The sequence below is a fragment of the Ochlerotatus camptorhynchus genome, unplaced genomic scaffold, assembly GCF_037179485.1.
Source record: "Ochlerotatus camptorhynchus isolate MF236.1 unplaced genomic scaffold, CSIRO-AGI_Acam_v1.1 ptg000167l, whole genome shotgun sequence".
NCBI lineage: Eukaryota > Metazoa > Arthropoda > Insecta > Diptera > Culicidae > Ochlerotatus > Ochlerotatus camptorhynchus.
Genome location: NW_027040657.1, coordinates 2,600,663 through 2,621,272, shown reverse-complemented (window position 1 = coordinate 2,621,272; position 20,610 = coordinate 2,600,663). Strand labels below are relative to the sequence as shown.

The 20,610-nt window shown below is 36.9% G+C and overlaps 1 protein-coding gene across 10 annotated transcripts in view; it reads right to left on the bottom strand.

Moving 5' to 3' along the window:
• Positions 1–20,610, bottom strand: part of LOC135701551 (stress-activated protein kinase JNK) — a 303,139-nt gene that overhangs the window by 37,501 nt on the left and 245,028 nt on the right. The gene's annotated exons all lie outside the window — the stretch shown is intronic.

Below are 20,610 nucleotides of genomic sequence, written 5' to 3'. Positions count from 1 at the left end.
TGAATCATTCTGGGAAAATGTCCAGCATCCTCGAGGGAAAAAGGATCTCCACCTGCCCGTGCAACCGAAACGAATTAATTTCTAATGTTGACTTGCCTTCCGTCACCGTCGTCGCATTTCTTCATTCATAAGCGATCAAGCGAGAGAACGAACGGAAAAAGCATCACTCTCAGACATGCTTAGAAAAGCTTAAATTGGATGCTTTGCTTCGGTGGCTTCCGAGCACAGTGGGTCACAGTGAGAGGTTGCTAGAAAATAAAATGTTCACCTCAAATTGATGATGAGCAAATTGGAGAAACCCATAGCATTTGCAATTACTCAACCATCTGCACTTGTTTTTCGTTGAAACTGTTTAAAAACAACGACCTTAACCATCATTGATTGATCTTGCATTGCATTTTTGGAAACATTCAAAATTGAATAAATATCGAAAACTAATCTTCACTCATAACTGTCAGCTTTGAAGACATTTCTAATTTTTTGGTGAGCATTTATTCACTGCAGACGTTTACAAATCATTGAAAAGATTTTTTTTTTTAATTTTCAATGATTAGAAAATATGAAAATAGAAAAAAAGAATCATTCTAACGATTATTTTGAAAATATACCAGGCGTCTAGAGCAAGGTGATATTGGGAATCCACAGCAACAGGCTCTTTGGCTAGTGCTGATTAATATTTTAACAAAACCAACCCACAACAAGGTTCTAAATACTGAGTGTCCAGCTGGTGACCCAGATCAACCTTAATCTTGATTATTATGAATTTTTGATTAAAGTATGCCTTGGTTATTCTCTGTAACTATGTGCAATGAAGTAAAATGGTGATTTTTGAAACATAAGCTATAGGCTCCTAAGTGACCTGGAACATCCGTAAAATTTATTGCTTCATAAATTTGATCAAAGTAGGCCATTGATTACAACTATATGAAATGTAGTAAAATGGTGAATTTTAATATATGAGCTGGTCATTGGATCTAAGTGGTCATTATTAATTGCTACGTGAATTTGATCAAATTATGCTTGGATTTGTTCTGATACTTTATGAAATGTAGTAAATTGGTGATTTTTTATATATTAGCTGAATATTGTCTCTACCCAAGTAACACACAAAACATATTTAAAAAAAAGAAATCAAAAAGCATGTTGTATAAGTGTATTTTAAGTGATGCAGAAAACATCCCGAGCTTTGGAAGCGCTCTTTAAAATGTTTTTGGCTACTTCCCAGATATTTTAGGTTTTTATAAAGGAGTTAAAATGATAATTCAGATGCCGCTTCCAGTACTTTTCAAAACATCTTTATGACGAACCAAACGCATTTTCTCTAGAATATGATTTTACTGCCATTGATGAAGAAAACCATAGATAGTAAGCCTAAGTTAGCAATCTTTCGAAATTAGTCTAGTTAGGAAGTTACAAATCTCTCACGCCAAGAACCAGTGTTTGAATCCCATGTTCATAATTTTTTTAAATTATATTTTGCATCTAAAATTTATTGGTTATTATGATGTTTTCCAAAACATGTTATAAGACCATAACTACTTGTACAAGCTCCTCCTCTCGCTTGGTTTTCTGTTCCTGAGCTTCTGTGGAGTTGGTCTACTCCAAGCTCCAAACCTAGCACGCTGAATTTCGAATCACATGTTCGGTTATGCCTTATTTTTGTTTTGGAGAAAACATTTTTGTCATTTAATTTTATTGGTTATGTCGATGTTTTGTAAAACATGTTATATAATCATTGATTTGTTTGTTAACGCTTCGAAACTTGCGCTTTATCAGTTGAATAAAAGTATGAAATGAAGCATTTCCAAATCTAATTGAACACTCAAATATGTGTTTAGGCCGTATTTTAAACACCTTTTTGACAAGTTCTGTTGCTTGGGTAACTGGTCACCCGATGGCCCGCCAGAAGATCTGGAACATCCATAACATAGCAAATGATGCCACTGATAAAAAAGTCGCTGAACTTTATTTTAAATGCACAAAACCGGAGAAACCTACTCTCTCTATTGAGAAATAAAGTAAATTTTCAGAATTCTAAATTTTTCTTAGGTAATTTAGTTAATTTTATGAAGTCCGAAATCTGATATGTAATTAAATGTCGCAGAATTTTAGAATTTGTTTAAGTTACTTGTACATTATTCCAACGGCACTAGGCCGTATTTATAGACTGAGCATTTCTTTTTATAAAACAATGAGAATTATATTCACACAGAATATAATTTACAATAATTAGAGGCTGGGCCAGTTTTTCACGTTCTTCACCTTTCGAGATTTCTGACTCAAATATGGTATTTTATAAAAAAAAAACAGGACTCTTGGACTTTGACAATATTTTCAGATTAGGAGACTCCGAATAGTTTTTGCATTTCCGGAAACGATTTCCTGGGAATACAAATTTTGATTCCCGAATTTCCTGGGAAATTTATATAAATTGTATTATTGCATTCAATTTGGCTGCAGTTTACGTCCCCTTTTGTCATTTATAATTTTTATAAATTGTTGTTTTGATTTGAAATCAGTGGAACATATCATCAGCAGAGATCTTCGAAAAACATACTGCTAGTGCTATAAAATAAACTACTCCATATATCTGCTGACGTCATTAGACAGTATGATTTTACTCACTCTTGACCATTCCGCCTGAAAGCATACCGTCATGATAAGATGATGTTGATTTCTATCTGTCAAATTATTTCATCATTCATTGGATGAGGAAAACGACTGTTTCCACCAATCAATTACAGTTGGTGAAATTAAAAAATATATATCTTAGTGGATTCAATACAGTTTAGTGTTTTTCTGCAGCTGCCTTAGGTGTTTGCAAATTCTTAATAGCAAGGGATCTTCAACGAGTGGAATGCTGTGTCATTTGCAGCAGAAGCACAACATCAGCCGACCAGTAACCTGAACCGTCTTCTTCGAAAGCATCCGCCATTCCATCGATGATGAATTTTGTGAAACGACGAGACCTGAATGAGTTGCTGAAGGACAATCTGTTAGTCTTGCTCTGTTAGACGAATGCACCAGCATGAGTAATAAGCGGTACATCAACATTAACACACATTCCGCGGACGGTCAGGTGATGATCAATCTTGTTTTGGTTTTGGTCACTGGATCGCTTCCTGACGATAACATTGTGGAAATCGTCAAAAAGGTTCTGGTAGATTTTTGATTCAAACCGAACGATGTGGTTGGGGCGAGAAAATTAAGCATCGAGAATGCGCTCCCGGATGTATTGATTTGGTGAGTACGTTCCAGTTGAAGATTGTTCTCTCTAAATATCCCTTTTTTGAATACGTTTCATCAATCAAACATTATTATATGTTGGGTTGGGGGGGGGGGGGGGGGGGCAGCCTAAGGGTTTCAATGGATTTGTAGACTGGACAAGTGTTCGTGGATTTGCCAGTCCCTTGTCACGTGTTGATAGACGTACATCTTGTCGTTTGTCTTCCAAAGGTCTTCAATGAAGTTGATTCACCCAGCTGCAACAAACCATCAGGCAGAACTTTACAACCAGTGAAGTATCTGCAGTCATATGTAATCCTTGCACTGATGGTGGGTTCTATTCACATCACATGTTCCCCTATAAAAAAGTGAATTTGTGTCGCATATATTATAATCTCATCTGATTCTGGATTTTACAGTCAGCTTCACAGGTGTCAACCTCCTGCCCAGGAATAAGGAAAACTTCGTTAAAGTCTCTTATTGTGTTTCCCTTCCGACTGGGGGACTTGTAGACTTCGGGGCAAACTTTCTTTGACGGTGGTGGATTATTCCCTTCGTTCGCCTCCGTATCCGAAACTGGCTACATCTGTTCCAATTCTGCTTCAGCCTCCAAGCGAGTCTTGAACTCTCTTTTTTTCACTCAATTGATACGTTCCCACATTGGGTTTGGCATGGAGAACTCGTCTTGAGAGAGTTTCGCTACCGCGTTTTTTTTCCGGCCAGTGTAGGATTCCAGCTTCTTTCCAACCAGAAAGAATTACGGTTAGGCATGTTTCGCATCTTTCAATTGTTTGTACCACTTTAAATGGCATTTTTTCCGCACTTGAACTTGGACGACACTAGCTGACTCCCTTCCGAAACATTTTGAACTGTCACTTTTCTCCAGGCAACTTTGTCATCATAAAACTGAACGGTACCAAGTCAAGTCAAAATGGATAATAAATAAACAATAAGGTATTCAAATTTACTTTATAAATGCTATAATAAACCATTGTGCAGCGATGATCGAGACGTTTCCGTCGGATAAGATTATTTTGCGGCCGAGTGTCTAGGAAGCTATGGAAACCGAAATGGCTCTTGATTTTGTTTTATGCCCTTATAGTATAAACCACCATCGCACTTTGTGAGTTGCCCCAATAGAACCCTTGCTTTTGGTTTGAATCAGTACAAATTCGTTCTATTATATAAAAAAAAAAGAACGAAGTATACATATTCATTTTCTTCCGAACTAAATAAACCACCATCACACTTTGTGAGTGGCCCCAACAGTATCCTTGCCGTTGGTCTAAATCGGGTCAAATCGGTTCTAATAATTATTTTATATTCAATCAAGTAAACCACCATCACACTTTGTGAGTGGCCCCAACAGCATCCTTGCTGTTGGTTTAAATCGGTTCAAACCGCTTATAATTAATTATTTTGGTCATTGATAAAATAAAATAAACCATCATCACACTTTGTGAGGGGCCCCAACAGTATCCTTATTGTTGGTTTAAATCGGTATACACACATCTAATAATGATCTACATCTCTAGACAGCCGGCTGTTTAGAGCATAAATCGAAAACACTTATAAATAACTACACAAAACAAAAGATCGCATCACTTATCAAGGTGAATCCTGATCCAACGAACCTAACCCACTAACAAAACCTCCTTCCTGTGACTTTTGTGGGATGCAGAGGTAAACACGGTCCCAAAACAACAAAAGTCACACACTAACATTCCTTCCCTCTCCCACCTGATTGCAAGGACGTGGCCGGTGACGTTATTGATCTTTAAAGGTAGGAGTCACTGGAACATGTACACTGAGAATGGCAGGTTACTACCAAGCCCCATTCAGTTGATTCTTTGTACAATTTCACTGGTTCAGATCAATCACGGAGTGCAACTATCGATACGTGCAGTCAGACTAAGCTAAGCTAAGCTAAACCGAACGATGTGGTTGGGGCTACAGCTGATGCTGCCGCCTTCATGGTCAAGTTTGGAAGGATGTCCGGATATTGGCATCAATTGTGTTACCATCACGGTCTCCATTTGGCAGTGTGTGATGTTTTGTTTAAGAAATGGGCAGAAGAGCCAGAAGTTGATTTTGAGAACGAAGATGGTATCGGGGATACAGGAAACATATGAATTTAGGATGTCGTATGCAAGTACCTAATTTGTTTTTTTTATGCAGTTTAAGGTTTACAACGGTAATTTTGGCGTTACTTTGAAGCAGGTTCGAACAGCCGTGAAAATGTTCCGTAAATCTCCGATTAAGAATGCTCTGCTGCAAGAAAAAATAACCAAATCCAAGACCATTTTTTGACAAACAAGGACGATTAAATTTTTCCACAATCTTGCAGCCCATAAGACTATCATGGGAGGATTTCGGTCACCATGATGCAAATCTTCTGACTGCATCTTCTTTTCAAGTTGGACACTCCAATTTCCAAGGAAATGTTTGATGCGCTCCTCAAGAGACGGAACAAAGAGCTTGTGTCCGCTATGAAGTTCCTGAATAATAACAATCTAGCATCCAGCACAGAGCTACCAGGACACAACTTTTCAAGTTCATAAAGCAAGAAGCCAACAACCTAGTCAAGACAGTCCCAGTCCCAGAGGAATCAAGCAGTGAAGACAACTGTTTTCATCAGGAACCACTAGAATTTACTCTTGAACAAGAACTTGAATCGGGTAATCAAGAATTCATCGCCAACACTCCAGCGACTGAAGCTGTGGACATAACTCCGAAGCATTGGATAGAGAACTATGCTGAGAATGCCAAATGAGTTTTGAGAAGAATTGTAGAGGAATTCTAGGAATGATTATAAAGGAATTCTGGGGAGACTTTCAATAGAACTATATGAGAATTGTAAGGTAGATCTGAAGAGACCATTATCAAGGATTGTTTCAAGAAGCCCCTTGGAAGTGGATTTAAAATGAATTAATCATGAGGCAAACTTAATGATGATATGAATACAATTCTGAAACTACACCTAACGATAGTTTACGACTGAAAATCTTGTAAATGTTGATCGAACTATTAATCAAAGAGAACTTCTGAGGAGAACTATTACGAAATAATATTATCCTTATATTCAATAATAATCCTGAATATAGTAAAAAAAAATTGCAGAATTTAATCTAGTTCGAAAATAGTTTCAAGAAAATCCCCAAAGGATTGTATAAGAATTTTGAAAAATTTGGAAGGAGTGGCTGGAAATTTTGAGGAATTTCCCTCAAGAGCATTTCGAGAAGCATTTTTAAGGAAATTCTGAGGTGAAATCCATGAAAATTAGCGGGACACTACTTTTCTAAATTCTAAATGATATAATAGATGTAAATGATGTAAACAATATAAAATACAAAGATAAATGTAGAGTGTATATTAATTCTCTGCCCTTTGGTTCAGTGAGGGTAGCGGCGCTTTCTGCCAGGTTGGTCGAGGCAGATGTCATGAGTTAGTAAGCGATGACATTAGACATTGTTATTTGCAATTCACTTTAAAAGGTGCGTTTCATATTTCACCACATGTAGTTCCAAAGAGCCTGCATTAAATGTGGCGTTTGCGAAGATCACTTGAAATACGATATGACGGAACATTGATACTAATTGTATAAAACACAAGTAAATGCTTCCGGAAATTAGTTAAGATAACATATTGAAAAAGAAATTAAATTTTGCATTGAAATACTTTAAATCGTGTTAAATTTAAATGTTCCCTCATTTCACATCCGTTGAACTATTCTGAACGGCCAGTCCGTTGTGATTATATCAAAGCTTTGCTAATAAAGGGTTATGGAACAGCGTATGTTGGTTAGAGCGTTCTAGTGGTTCTCAGAATTTCGTTAAAAAAATGTAGTTTTGTTCTTTATCGAGTGGTCCCAAAAATAATATATTTTTATTTTTCATAAATGAATTATTCAAAAAAAATTTTTTTTTTTATATTTTGCCTTGAAAATTTAGACTTTTTTAGACAACATAAAAATAAATCAGCGATGTTGTTTTGAACGTTTGTAAATTATATAAGTTATATTTCTTAAATATTTTAACATCATTATATTTTTCCTAAAAACTATTTTTAATTACCTTTCATCTGATAGCCGAGTGGTTTAAAAGTTATGAATTTAAAAACAACTCATTTTTTAGACCACCACAACATAGAAATGGTTACCCTAATGACAAAAAAAATACGGGTCTAATGTTTTGCGACAAGGACCAAAACTACCCATTTTTACGAAATTTTGAGAACCACCATATCGTTTTGCTATAGAATGGCTGCATATACAAAGCAATAATGGGATTGGGAGGGACCATCAGTGCACCCGATTGAAGCGATTTGAATGGGGAGAGTGGGAATGCCAACACCCTGTTGATATCATTTCGTGGATAAAGTGTGGGTTCTTCTCTCCTCTTCCTGTTAGAGGCTCGTCTTTTTGACCAATTGTGCGATCATGTTGCTGGAAGGAGATTCCTTACTGTCCCGTGGATACATATAGCCGACTTTGGCTATCGATCCACCTGATCCCTTTTTGGACCTTCATACAGCGATATGTTGAGGACAATCAAAGGTTATTAAGCTTGATCAAGATAAACAGAGAAAAGAGCCCACTGCTGTCGGACTTAGTTTTCGTGCTACAATGGGTGTTAGACAACTATCATGCATCATCACGCACTAGTGTACAATAAATGTTAATTTTTCTGGTTCAAAATAGCTTGGAAAGAGATGCCCTTGAGCATGAAGTAAACATTTTTAGATTTAGAGAAACGTTTTGAAGGAGGATTTTTACCATGTAGAATTGGCTTTTTCTGAAATTATCGATAATTTATAATTTTCCATCTAATTTTGGATCCTCTTTGCACTATTTTTATCATAACTAAATTCCCAAATTGTTTGTTCAATACAATATCTTCCCAATTCTGCACCAAGTATGAGTTTGACATGGATTTTTATGAAAAAAAATCTTAATTTGAAGAAAAAAATTGATGTCATTTAATCTTGAGGTATAAATTTGTTAGATTGAGGGAAAGTTCACCGTTCCGAAATAAAAAGTAGAAGGGTCTGTGCCTAAGGGCATGAACGGATGCTTAACGTAGGACCGCTAATAGACGGAAAGAATATGTTGAGCATTTAGTTCTTTTAATTGATCGATAATCAATTATCTTAACCAGTGTTGGCAAAATAATCAATTAAATTATATTTTTCCGCTCTCATACGCCCTCACGCGTGATATTGTAACAAAATATCATACTTGATATTGATTTTACAAGCTCTTTTCATATTGCGAGACTATTCACAACGCGCAAAAATCAATTAATTAATTAATTTAGCTTTATTTAGGAGGCTTTCAGCCTTAGGCTGGTTCGCCTCCGCTCGCAAAAATCAAGCGGAGAGTTGACTAGACACAAAAATCATTATTTTGCGCATAGTTTTTTTTAGAAAGAGAAAGTATAGTTTGCTATCTCTTTTTACTGGTCACCGATGGCATACACGAAATGGCTTCTGCCAGCCGTTATGGAAGTTTCGGTTGCGCTCGGGTTTAAAGCAAAAATCATTAAACTCAATCTCACCACAGTTTGTTGAGATTTGCTGCTGGTGAGTTTCGTCAGCTTGATATTCCGAGCTGCGATATCACAGCTTGCAAAATCAACCGCAGCTGTATGCTTGTTGATTTTTGTCTACGAAAATCAAGCGTGATCTTGGGTATTGGGGAGATTTGATTTTTTGATATTTTTCCAACACTGATCTTAACCCTTTTCGTTTTTGAATTGATGGCCCTGCCATACTTTTTTTTTTGTTTATCAATATAGAGAATAGTTAATAATATTCGTGACTAATGCTTGATTGCATCGGATAATTATGTTTAAATCTCGCAGAAATATATTACTTTTCAAGTGCAAGAGGGGGTTCATCAAAATCAGCAATATTCAACAAACAAGGTTGATATGGTGCCGACGTCAGTGTTAATCAAATAAATTTTAAATAGACATTTGTCAGATTCTCCAAATCGGGATGATATTGAGAGATAACATAAGTTGTACCTTACCACCATAAATACGTATCTGTTCTGACGATATTTGCTAGCTCCGACTAGCTCACCTATCAGCCAGCAACTGATGGGGGAAGCATCAGGTGTTTTTATGGACGCTGCTTTTTGCCTTTCCTCATTCTAGCATTACTCTGAGTAGATTACTGCACATTTTCGGTCATACTCGGGACCAGTGATGGAAAAGTTCGCAAAAAATCACTATGACTCGCGAACTTTTCCATTGGAGAACTTCGTGAAATATCGCGGACTTTTCCAACACTGCTCGGGACGGACACTTATCCGTCCGTTGTTCGAACGTAATTGATGAAGAAAACGATTTGGCAAGCGCTTTTATTACCGCTGATTTTCTCCTCCCTTCCTTTCATTGGTGAACTGGTGAGCGGTCAACCGAGCATTGAGCTCGTTCATGTGAGGATGCGTAATGTGTCGTGCGTTCGATTTACGCTCTATTGTTAAGTCCGTGTTTGGGATTTTTCGTTACAAGTCTGAATTTAGATTTTTTTTAATGTGACCCCCAAGTATAGAAATTAAAGATGCAGTCCTACGTAAAAAAAACGTTTTGACTTGTCTAAACATATTGGAAAATGATCTCAAATAGGGGAATTTACGTATTCTCGGCAACCTAAGCAGCGACCTTCTTTCTATAGCCTTTTTCTCTAAGGAACACACACATATGCAGTATTGGTTTGTTTAAAATCTTTTGCTGCCAGCTGCTCTAACAATTTCTGTCGAAAGAATTGTCAAAAACTGTATTGAAACGCTTTTACAAAGCTCCAAACTTCTCTAGTGAGAGCGAGTATTGTCGGCAACCAGTTTTTCTTCGGCAACCGTTCCATTTGAACTGCATGTAAATCTGCTGTTCTATTATCGGCAACTCGAAATCAGCTACAACTTGTAGTGCGTGTGTTGCATTTCAAGAAAACCTTGCTAGATTGCTTTTTCTCAGTGGTAAAAATATAGTCAAATTGAAGCTGAAAGCATAAAGAATCGTTTGCATGCATTCAGCCAAGTGTTTTCTTAAGAAAATCCAGTGAAATTAGCGTTTCAATTTGGGTTGCCGAAAATAGTCTGTCATGCCGAAGCCGTCATTTCCCCTACCTGATTTCGAATCGCATGCTCGGTTATTTCTTATTTTTGTTTTGGAGAATAAATTTTTGTCATTTAATTTTATTGGTTATTAATTAATTAACTTCTTCGTCAATGTCATTCTCACTAAAGACTTATCAAAAACCTAACCCCGTTAAGTACTCATCCCTTAGGTAAAAATGTCAAGATCACAGGTATAAAAATGAAACTACTATGTGTAGAATCGGAACCTACCTAACTAATAGTAACCAAAGGTTTTAGTAAAGTAAAGGAGAAACATCTATTCAAATCTCTAATAAGGAAAAAGTTTCAAAGGCTTGGTTGTCATCATAGTGAAGTAATGAAATTGGGTTGTTAGCGGAATGCTTAGGTTTCGGAATTTGTTTAAGTTACATGTGCATTAACCGAACGGCACTAGGTTGTATTGATAGACTGAGCATTTGTTTTTATAAACCAATAAGACCCAAAGAATAACATTTGAATTCTTCGACTAAGATTTTTTTTGAAGATTACATGAGAAAATTTACAATCATTAGAGGCTAGGCTAGTTTTTCACATTCTTCATCTTTGGGAGATTTCTGACTCAAATATGGTGTTTTATAAAAAAAAACAGGGCTCTTGGACTTGGACAACATTAGACTCCGAAGCATTGGATAGAGAATTATGCCGAGAATGCCAATTGAGTTTTGAGAAGAATTGTAGATAATTTCTAGGCATGATTATAAAGGAATTCTGGGGAGACTTTCAATAGAATTTGAATATTAAGTTTAGTACACAATCCTGAAACTACATCTAACGATCACCTATGACTGAAAATCTCTTATATGTTGATCGATCGATTAATCAAAGAGACATTCTGAGGAGAATTGTTACGAAATATGGATAATAATTCCAAGGTAATCAAATTTTCCACATAGCTTAAAAAATCTTTGCAGAAGTTTAAGCTAGTTTGAAGATAGTTTCAATTGGATCCCTAAAGGATTGCATAAGAATTTTGAAAGGATTTGGCTGGAAGTTTTGAGCAGGATATTCTGAAGAAATTTCTAAGGTAATTCTAAGGCAAATTTCAAGAGAATTGCAAAGATCCTCCTCAAGAGCATTTTGAGAAGTATTTCAAGAAAATTCGGAGGATTTTGTTAGAGAATTCTGTGTTGAAATCCATAATAATTTGCGGGATACCAGTTTTCTAAATTTTAAATGACATGCTACTAGATTTCCAGGAATATTCCAAGCGAATTGAAAATAATATAATTCAGATAAATGAAAGTAATTTTTCGCGACAATGTTTAAGAATACTAAGATAAATGTAGAGTGTATAATAAATGTTCCATGCCCAGGCAGATTTCATGTGTGAGTAAGTGATGACACTACAATTCACTTGCGTTTCATATATCACCACATGTAATTCAAAAGATCCTGAATAAAATGTGGCGCTTGCGAAGATCACTTGAGGATACAATATGACGGAAAATTGATACTATTTGTATAAACCGCAAGTAAATGAAATTAATCAACATAGGGGAAATGGATGTAATGTCGGCCTAAATGCCCCTATTTTGGGCCAACATATAAATTCAGCAATCGACTAAATTTTCAATAGCGACCAAAAATATCCATTAGTACCGTCCCAATGACGCGTTCATCTTGATAAAATTGACAAATAGCAGATTGTTAGCGATGGGCCCAATCTTAGATCCATAGGCCAACATTAGAGCCATTTCCCCTATTTAAAATATGTGTTAATTTCTAGTCAAAAAATTTAATGTTGCATGGAATTGCTTTAAATTGTGTTAAATTTTAATATTCCATCGTTTCACATCCATGTACCATGGAGTCAACAAAGTAAAAGTGAAAGAAGAGCTTCAAATGGAGCACATGCGATACGATAATGGAGTGATGCACGTTAAGAAAATATCCGGAGACACCGTCTATTTTCCACACTGGTGATATGGGTTTATAAGACGCAACTAGGAACTCAAGATCATCATACAAAGATTATGGACGTCGAAATGTCGTAGAACACATCAAAAATAACATGGAAGACTTTCGGAAGACTAGCAGCGACTAGCGGTGATGCAGAGAAGGACAACGAGTTCACAAGTAGGCACGAAAATTGAACAGAAGGATGAACAAACAGTGAAAGTTGGTGAGATCGTTTTGAATTTTTGAATTTTTATTATTGCTCATATCATATTCCATAGCAAAACGATGAAGTGATTCTCAGAATTCCGTAAAAATTGGTAGTTTTGTTCCTTATCGCAAAATATTCGACCCATATTTTTTTTATTTTTCTAATTAGGGCGACCATTTCCATGTGAGAGTGGTCCAAAAAATCATTTTTTTTCATAAATCATTTTTATTTTTCATATATTTCCTTAAAAATTTAGGCTTTTTTTAGACAATCAGCGATGTTTTTTTTTCCGTTAGTGAATATTATTTTTTTGAAGTTGTAAAGTTTTGGGTTTTCGTTCAATACTCCTATGCGACTAGACTACCATGCATCTCCATTGATTTATAACGACTATAATATGGTCACGACGCATGGTAGTCTAGTCGCATAGGAGTATTAGCGTTAGCGTTGTTATGATATACTTCGTAGATTGGATACTAGCGACACTCACGTCTCTTCTGAAATTCTCAGTTAGACTACTTTCAGGAATAATGCTGAGGAGTAAACATTGGTTCCAATCTAAACAAGAGTAACAGAAGCATGACTGTCGCTATTCCCGGCCACGCCCATCTTTACCATAACTAGGGATAGGGAAGGAAATGTTGATGTAGTACTTACTTAACGAGAGGCCACCGACTTAGCGACACCCTCATAAGTGCTACGGAGTTGGAGGGTTGGGTAGGGTATTCGGTTAGGATTCACCTCAAGTTGGCGATGCAACCAAAAGTATGTGTTATTTATTTGTTGTTTATATAATCTCTCGATAGCCGGCTATCGAAAGAACATATTAATTTTGTTTAGTGATAGTGAATTTTAAGAGTCGGAGAGCTTGGGATTAAACCCATGATTTTCTGCTCAGTAAGCAAAAATGATTCCTCCAGGGTCATCGAGCATCTCAGAACCATAACGCTTCGTGACAATACAGGACTACGTTTTCGCTTGATATGCAAATTGTTTCCGAGGTTATTGTTCAATATCAAATATACAAATGATGGTGGCGATTGATTGTGCTGTGGAAGAGCTTGGGGTTAAATCCATGATTTTCTGCTCAGTTAGCAAAATCGATCCCTCGAGGGTCATCGAGCATCTTATAATCCACAGCGCTTCGCGTCAAAGTACGAATATATGGATGAACTATCTATTATTGAGTAACTATTATTTACGATAATTACATGAAATAAATAAAATATAAACTACAAACAAAACGTGACTGCTAAAATCTCAAAAAGATATTCTCAAAAATATATTTCACGCCACCAGGAATTTCAAAACCATTAGACGTTATAATGATACTCTGCACATGTTAGACACAAGAAGAGGCCAAAAAGCAAGCGTCCGAAACACAAAACCCGTCAAATCCACTTGCAGTCACAATCAACGATTCTACGAAATTAAAATAGACGGTAGTCTAGTCGCATAGGAGTATTGAGCGAAAACCTAAAACTTGATGATTTCAAAAAATAAAGCTTAAAAACGAAAAAAAAACCATGTCTCATTTTATTTTTATGTTGTGTAAAAAAGCTTAAATTTTCAAGGTAAATATAAAAACATATTGCACCCTCTGTCTACAAACCATGAACACCATAAAAAAGTAATGCAATCAATGTTTTTCAATACAAAATCCCGATTTTACAATATCATTATAGTTTTGCTAAAAATCATTTTTAATTACCTTTCATTTGATATTTTGATCTTTGAAATCAGTCGAGTGGTTCAAAAGTAATGAATTTAAAAACAAGTCATTTTTGAAAAAAATCGGTTTTTTGGACCACCATTACATAAAAATGGTCACCCTTATGACAAAATAAAAATATATCGGGTCTAATATTTTGCGATAAGGACCAAAACTACCGATTTTTTACGAAATTCTGGGAACCACTATATCGTTTTGCTATGCATTGGCTGGAACCCTCGAAGGGACCATCAGGGCACCCGATTGAAGCGATTTGAATGGAGAGAGTGGGAATGCCAACTTCCTGTTGATATAATTTCGTTGATAAAGGGCGGGCTCTTCTCCCCACTCATTGGGGCATCTTCCTGTTTGGGGACTCGCCTTTTTGATTAATTGTGCGATCATGTTGCTGGAAGGAGCTTGATTAAGCTTGATCAATAAAAACAGAGAAGAGAGCCCACTGCTATCCTAATTAGTTTCAGTGCTACAATGGGTGGAACGAGATGTCCTCGAGCATGAAGCAAACATGTTTAGATTTAGAGATGGCGCAAACGTTTTGAAGGTGAATTTTTTACCATGTAGAATTGGCTTTTACTGAAATTATGGATACTTTTTAAATTTTCATCCAATCCAATCATCTTTGCACTAAATTCTAAATTCCTAAATTATTTTGTAGGAAACAATATCGATCCAATTCTGCATCAAGTATGAGTTTTACATGGGTTTTTTTTATTAAATTTTTCTTTATTTAAAGAAAACATGATTTTCAACCTGCCATAACTTTGTCATCTTTGACCTTATTCTAATCTTGAGGAATAAATTTATTAGATTAAGGGAAAGTTCACCGCTCCGAAAAAAAAAAATCGTTTTGATTTGTCTAAAAATATTGGAAAAAGATATCAAATATCTAAAAAAAATCACATTTTTCTAATTTTCTAAATAAAGTTCACGAGTAAAAACATTTTTTGTAAGTCATCATGGCATAAAGTGGAATTCAAAAAACCACAAAGCATCGACCTTTTTTTCTGAGGGTCCAATTTTTTTATTATGATGAGATAGAACAAATGTTTTCACATGTACATTTGTTCAAATGTCTAAGGAAAAAAAAACTGATTTTCTTGGATTTTTCATATTCTTTTCCATTAATTTTTGAAAAATAAAAACGTGCCGAGAATAAATTTGTATGTTCGGGGCGGAAGTTTCCTGCTCGAATGTTATTTCACAGGCACTTCAGGCTCTTTCCAAGCCATTTTGAACCAGATAAATGAACGAATACTAGGTTTCTTGAACATCCGAAAAATAAGTCCTACCCTAATGTAGAGATAATGTGCAATTGAAGATGATAATTTCAAATAACAGACTAAAGTGGTTATTTTTATACGATAGATGGAGGAGATGAAAGTATAGAGTTGGTAGTTCCGTAACAGTACGGCAGTGTGAAAATTGCATATAGATAGTAGATAGCGAGCTAGGACAACTTTTAAGGAAGGTACAAATCGGTTTTTTCATCTCTCTTTACCAAACTCCCCCTTTGGAGAGGGATGGTGAGGGGTGTCCCCCCTGGCACCACTGGGAAAAAGTGGGGGCGTTCATATCTTTTTTCCAGTGGTGGGGGGGGGGGGTTCCTCTCACCATCCCTCTTCAAAGGGGGAGTTTGGTAAAGAGAGATGATAAAACCGATTTGTACCTTCCTTAAAAGTTGCCCTAGCTCGCTGTCTACTCTCTATATGCAATTTTCACACTGCCGTACTCTAAACGGAACTATCAATGCTATACTTTCATCTCCTCCTCATCTATAGTATAAAAATTACCACTTTAGTCTGTTATTTGAAATTAGCATCTTCAATTATGTTTTGCTAGTTTTTCAAATGAAACATACGCACTACAAAATACGGCTAATTTGGAGTTGCCGATAATAGAACAGCTGGTTAACATGCAGTTCAAATGGAAAAGTGGACGAAGAAAAAGAGGCTGCCCATAATAGTCACACTCACCCATTTTGGACAATTCTGTCGATTGAAATGAATATAGGGGAAATGACGGCTTCGGCATGACAGACTATTTTCGGCAACCCAACTTGAAACACTATTTTCACTGGATTTTCTTACGAAAACACTTCGCTGAATGCATACAAATGATTCTTTATGCTTTCAGCTTCAATTTGACTATATTTTTACCACTGAGAAAAAGCAATCTAGTAAGGTTTTCTTGAAATGCAACACACGCACTACAAATTGTAGCTGATTTCGAGTTGCCGATAATAGAACAGCAGATTTACATGCAGTTCAAATGGAACGGTTGCCGAAGAAAAACTGGTTGCCGACAATACTCGCTCTCACTAGAGAAGATTGGAGCTTTGTAAATGCGTTTCAAAACAGTTTTTGACAATTCTTTCGACAGAAATTGTTAGAGCAGCTGGCAGCAAAAGATTGTAAACAAACCAATACTGCATATGTGTGCGTTCCATAGAGAAAAAGGTTATAGAAAGAACGTCGCTGCTTAGGTTGCCGAGAATACGTAAATTCCCCTAATAGCAAGCAACAAATAAATGTAAGCGTCATAAGTGTGCGCGACGCTGCTTAGATTGACGAGAATACGTAAATTCCCCTGAACATTTGTTACACAATTAAGGTCGCAATCGATGTTCTCCCTTGATGGTTTAATTTGATTGTGTCCTTGAACGCCAAATCCGAGTGGTAATACATTTTGCCCAGTTAAATTTTACCCCTGACTCACTGTGCAGGCCGATGCTGACTTTGGGACAAATTTGTTTTAGTCTATTTTGCTATTCATGAAAGGGAAGCAAAGGCGAGCGACTTGATTATTTGCCACCGAGGAGAGCTTCTAGGAAGCTGCCTGAACCGGGTAGTTATTTTGTAGTTCCAATTTACTATTCATTCGTTATTTATGCAACCGAGACACCGACGCCACGTTTGAAGTAATGTTTGCGTTTAATTTGGCTTTTCAGAGCAAATTTTAAAATGTAACGAATTGTGGTACTAACTAATAGAATATTAACTTTTCGCAGCAGGTCGTAATGGAGCTTTTCAAGCTGTTCCCAGCTAGTGCAGTATGTTATAACATAGAAGGTGGTAAAGTCAAAGTTTCCTCAACGCTTGACTGGGACAACGGTGTAATAGTAGTTCGAATAAATAACACTCTGTAAATCCCCTCCAGCTTTTTCCGATGTCGTAAATTAACTTGAAACTTTTTACTTACGCTGTGTCTTGGGGTGGGGCATATTGGTAAAATTACTATTTAGTACCCTGTGCCAGTTTGTTTCCAAATGACACTTTGTGAAGACATTTTATGGGCATGCGGAGGGAAACGGTGAAAACAGCCAAGTGCCTCCATTTGAGTTCAACTTCAAACTCTTCAAAACCGAAAAATAAAAATAGAACAAACACAGGATATGTAAATATGGCATTCTTACACCTCCCGAGTCCTGACGGATTGGCGCAGCAGTCAATAAGAGTGAAGAAGCAAACAAGCGAATCCAGCGCATAATTTATCGTCTCCACTTGGGGCCGAACAAAATGGAAACTTAACTTTCCTGATTGTTGCCAACGGAGAGTTTTACGCTTGCTCTATATTCTATACCTTTTTCTCCCGTTGTCGTCGGAAATGGTGGCGTTTGTTGAATGGGAAAACAGTAGCTAGCACGGAGCTTTTGCTAAATGAGTTTCGTTAATTTGTAACTAATTACTTTGTTTCTTTTCACGGGGGGATTTCGCATTTTTTGTTCTCCTCTTCCTTCTTGATAATTGGGAGCATTGAAGCAAATAAATTTAATGTGAATTCTTTGCAATGATGACTATTGACTGGGATGAATTTCACGGTGATAAGGCGGGTGTTTCTTAACGTTGCCAGATGGATTAGGGTAAACATTTTTTTTTCTGGAGTGGATTACGATGCAGTTTTTATTAAGCCATATTTAAAATAGAGATTTAATTTAACAAAATCAAAATGTTTAAGTTATTGATCTAATGGAGAATAAGTTAGTATGCCAGAATTTCAGTCAGTCAGTCAATCGGAAGGCATGGCTATGGTGATGACTATTTTAACGTGGCCTCGCAGCTACCGACGCTAGTTGTGATTCGTCGGCGACATTATCCTGGAGTGTTCTTTTTGTGCCCTCCAACTTTCATTGACGTAACAATAACTGAGAACAAAGCAATAATCACTCTCTCACCAAGATAACCATCCTTCAAATCAGATTGATTAATATTAGCTCGGGTTGATTGTGTAATAAATTCATTCGTCTTCACACGGCTGCTACTTTTTTTCTGCCATCCTAAGGGAAATTGTGAAAACATTTTCCCCCTTTACGTTGTGTTTCCCCTGCAGTTGGGTTACGTTGTTCGTATTAGTTTGCGTCCTGATTGTCATTAAAAATGATTGATTGGAACAATAATAAACACTGGATGCTAAGCACACTGACCATTAGTTGCCGGTAGTGAGTTGCTCGTTAGGTGATATAACTTTTATTTCCCTAGTTCTGTTTCCCACTTGTCCCGTTTGTGGCACTCTCAATTGAATTATTTATTCAGTACTATCCATATAATTTCTATGGAACTTGTTTGCCATCATCGCTCTTCATAGTTACCGTAGTTTGTATACAACTTTGTGTGGTAATCTACTTCATTGTTGAAATTTATTAGCAGATATCATGGGAAGCTCAAAACAAATACCTCTGGCAACAATTTTAATCATTTGTCTGCAGAAAACAAAAAAAAAAGCTCCACTCTGAAAAGTGAAAAGTTGTGCGTCAGGAGAGGGAACATTTTCCACCTGATTTGTTCCTGCACACCAAGCGAGAAGCAGTTTGTAATCATGATTGGCGGAAAAGTTTTGCTTTTTTCCCTCTCTACACCCACATCCTGCCTGGATTGACCTGCAATTTCACTGAACAATTTGAAACCGTCAGGTAAAATCCAGTTTCAAATTCCCAATCCCTGTTGGATTGTGCGGTTCTTTTTTCATATAAGGGAAACGCTCCTATAGTTGCGGTACGTTAGAAGCGTTACGTTCACATGGAGACTCAATACACAACTATAGGAACCTAACGCTTCTAACGTACCGCAAATATAGGAGCATTTACCCTATACATATATATTCGCGCTCCAAATTCGAATGATCGCACACTTCTTTTCATTCCAGCTTTTTTCAGAAGGGCTTTGGGAATTTGGATGCAATCGATTCACATTCAGAGAAGTGCATGCGTGGGAATTTGAAAGCGCACCACTAGACTGGCCCACAAACAAAAAAATCTAATTTTACACGGGTCAACCCTTAAATTTGTTCTTTTAGGTGAGAAAAACACCAAGCACTCTGGACTCTGAAAGTTTCGACTCATTTGGTTGTAAGATGAGCTGGCACTTTTAGTTTGAATTTGGTAGGGAGAATTTGGATAAAATTCATGAAAAATGATACCTCTACACTCTTTTGATCATAAAAAGGTTTACTTATTCTCGATTTGATTCAGACTTTCAAAACTTGTGGTTCAAACAATAAGTAACAACTTTGCTGAAGACTGCATCATGAATCCAGTTAGTGTATTTATATGAGAATTTTGGATATGAAAATTTGGTTGACAAAATAATAAGCCAAAAGTGCAAGCCCGTGTTATGTCAAAAGCAGTAGAAACATTCAAAGAGTGGTCATCTCACCAAAAGACATGAACCTGAATGTTGGCCTGTGGAAAATATGACCTTTTATTTTTTTCAGTGAATCTAGTTGATACGTTGCATAAGCTGCCTATTATAGATTAAGCTACATACTAAGAAATAACTAATTTTACACGTGACGGAATTCATCTTTGACATAAAGGATGAGACGTAAACAATCATTTCATGTAAAATTAAGTGCTCCGAGACTGAAAAATTCGTTACTCGTCGAAAAGTACGGATGTTCAGGGGGACGAGAGTGGGACCAGTCACGAGTGTCTTGCACCCTCTGTTTCCTCCTGGAATCCGGCCGATATGTCAAGTCCAACGCGTAGACCGTCAGCATCATCTTCGTCATCAGCAACAGTCAACAGTCATCCCACGAAATGTATTGCCCTCCAGTGGAACATACGTGGTCTACGTGCCAACATCAGCGAGCTCAAATTGCTCATCAGCCAGCATGAACCGTCCGTTATAGCGCTGCAAGAGACGAAAGTGGATAATCGTGTGGTCGCGCCAGACTTTGTCGGCAAGAACTACACCCTGCTTCTTCAAACCGGTAGTCGTCGATACTGGCAGCAAGGAGTGGGCCTTGCCATCCGTGAAGGGGTTCCATTCGAGCGCATCGATATCAATTGTGATATTCAAGCCATTGCAGTTCGCATCCATCTTCCGACTCCAATGACGGTAGTGTCGATCTACATATCTCCGAACTCCCAGCAACAGTGCCAATTTTGGTACTTGGCGACTTCAATGC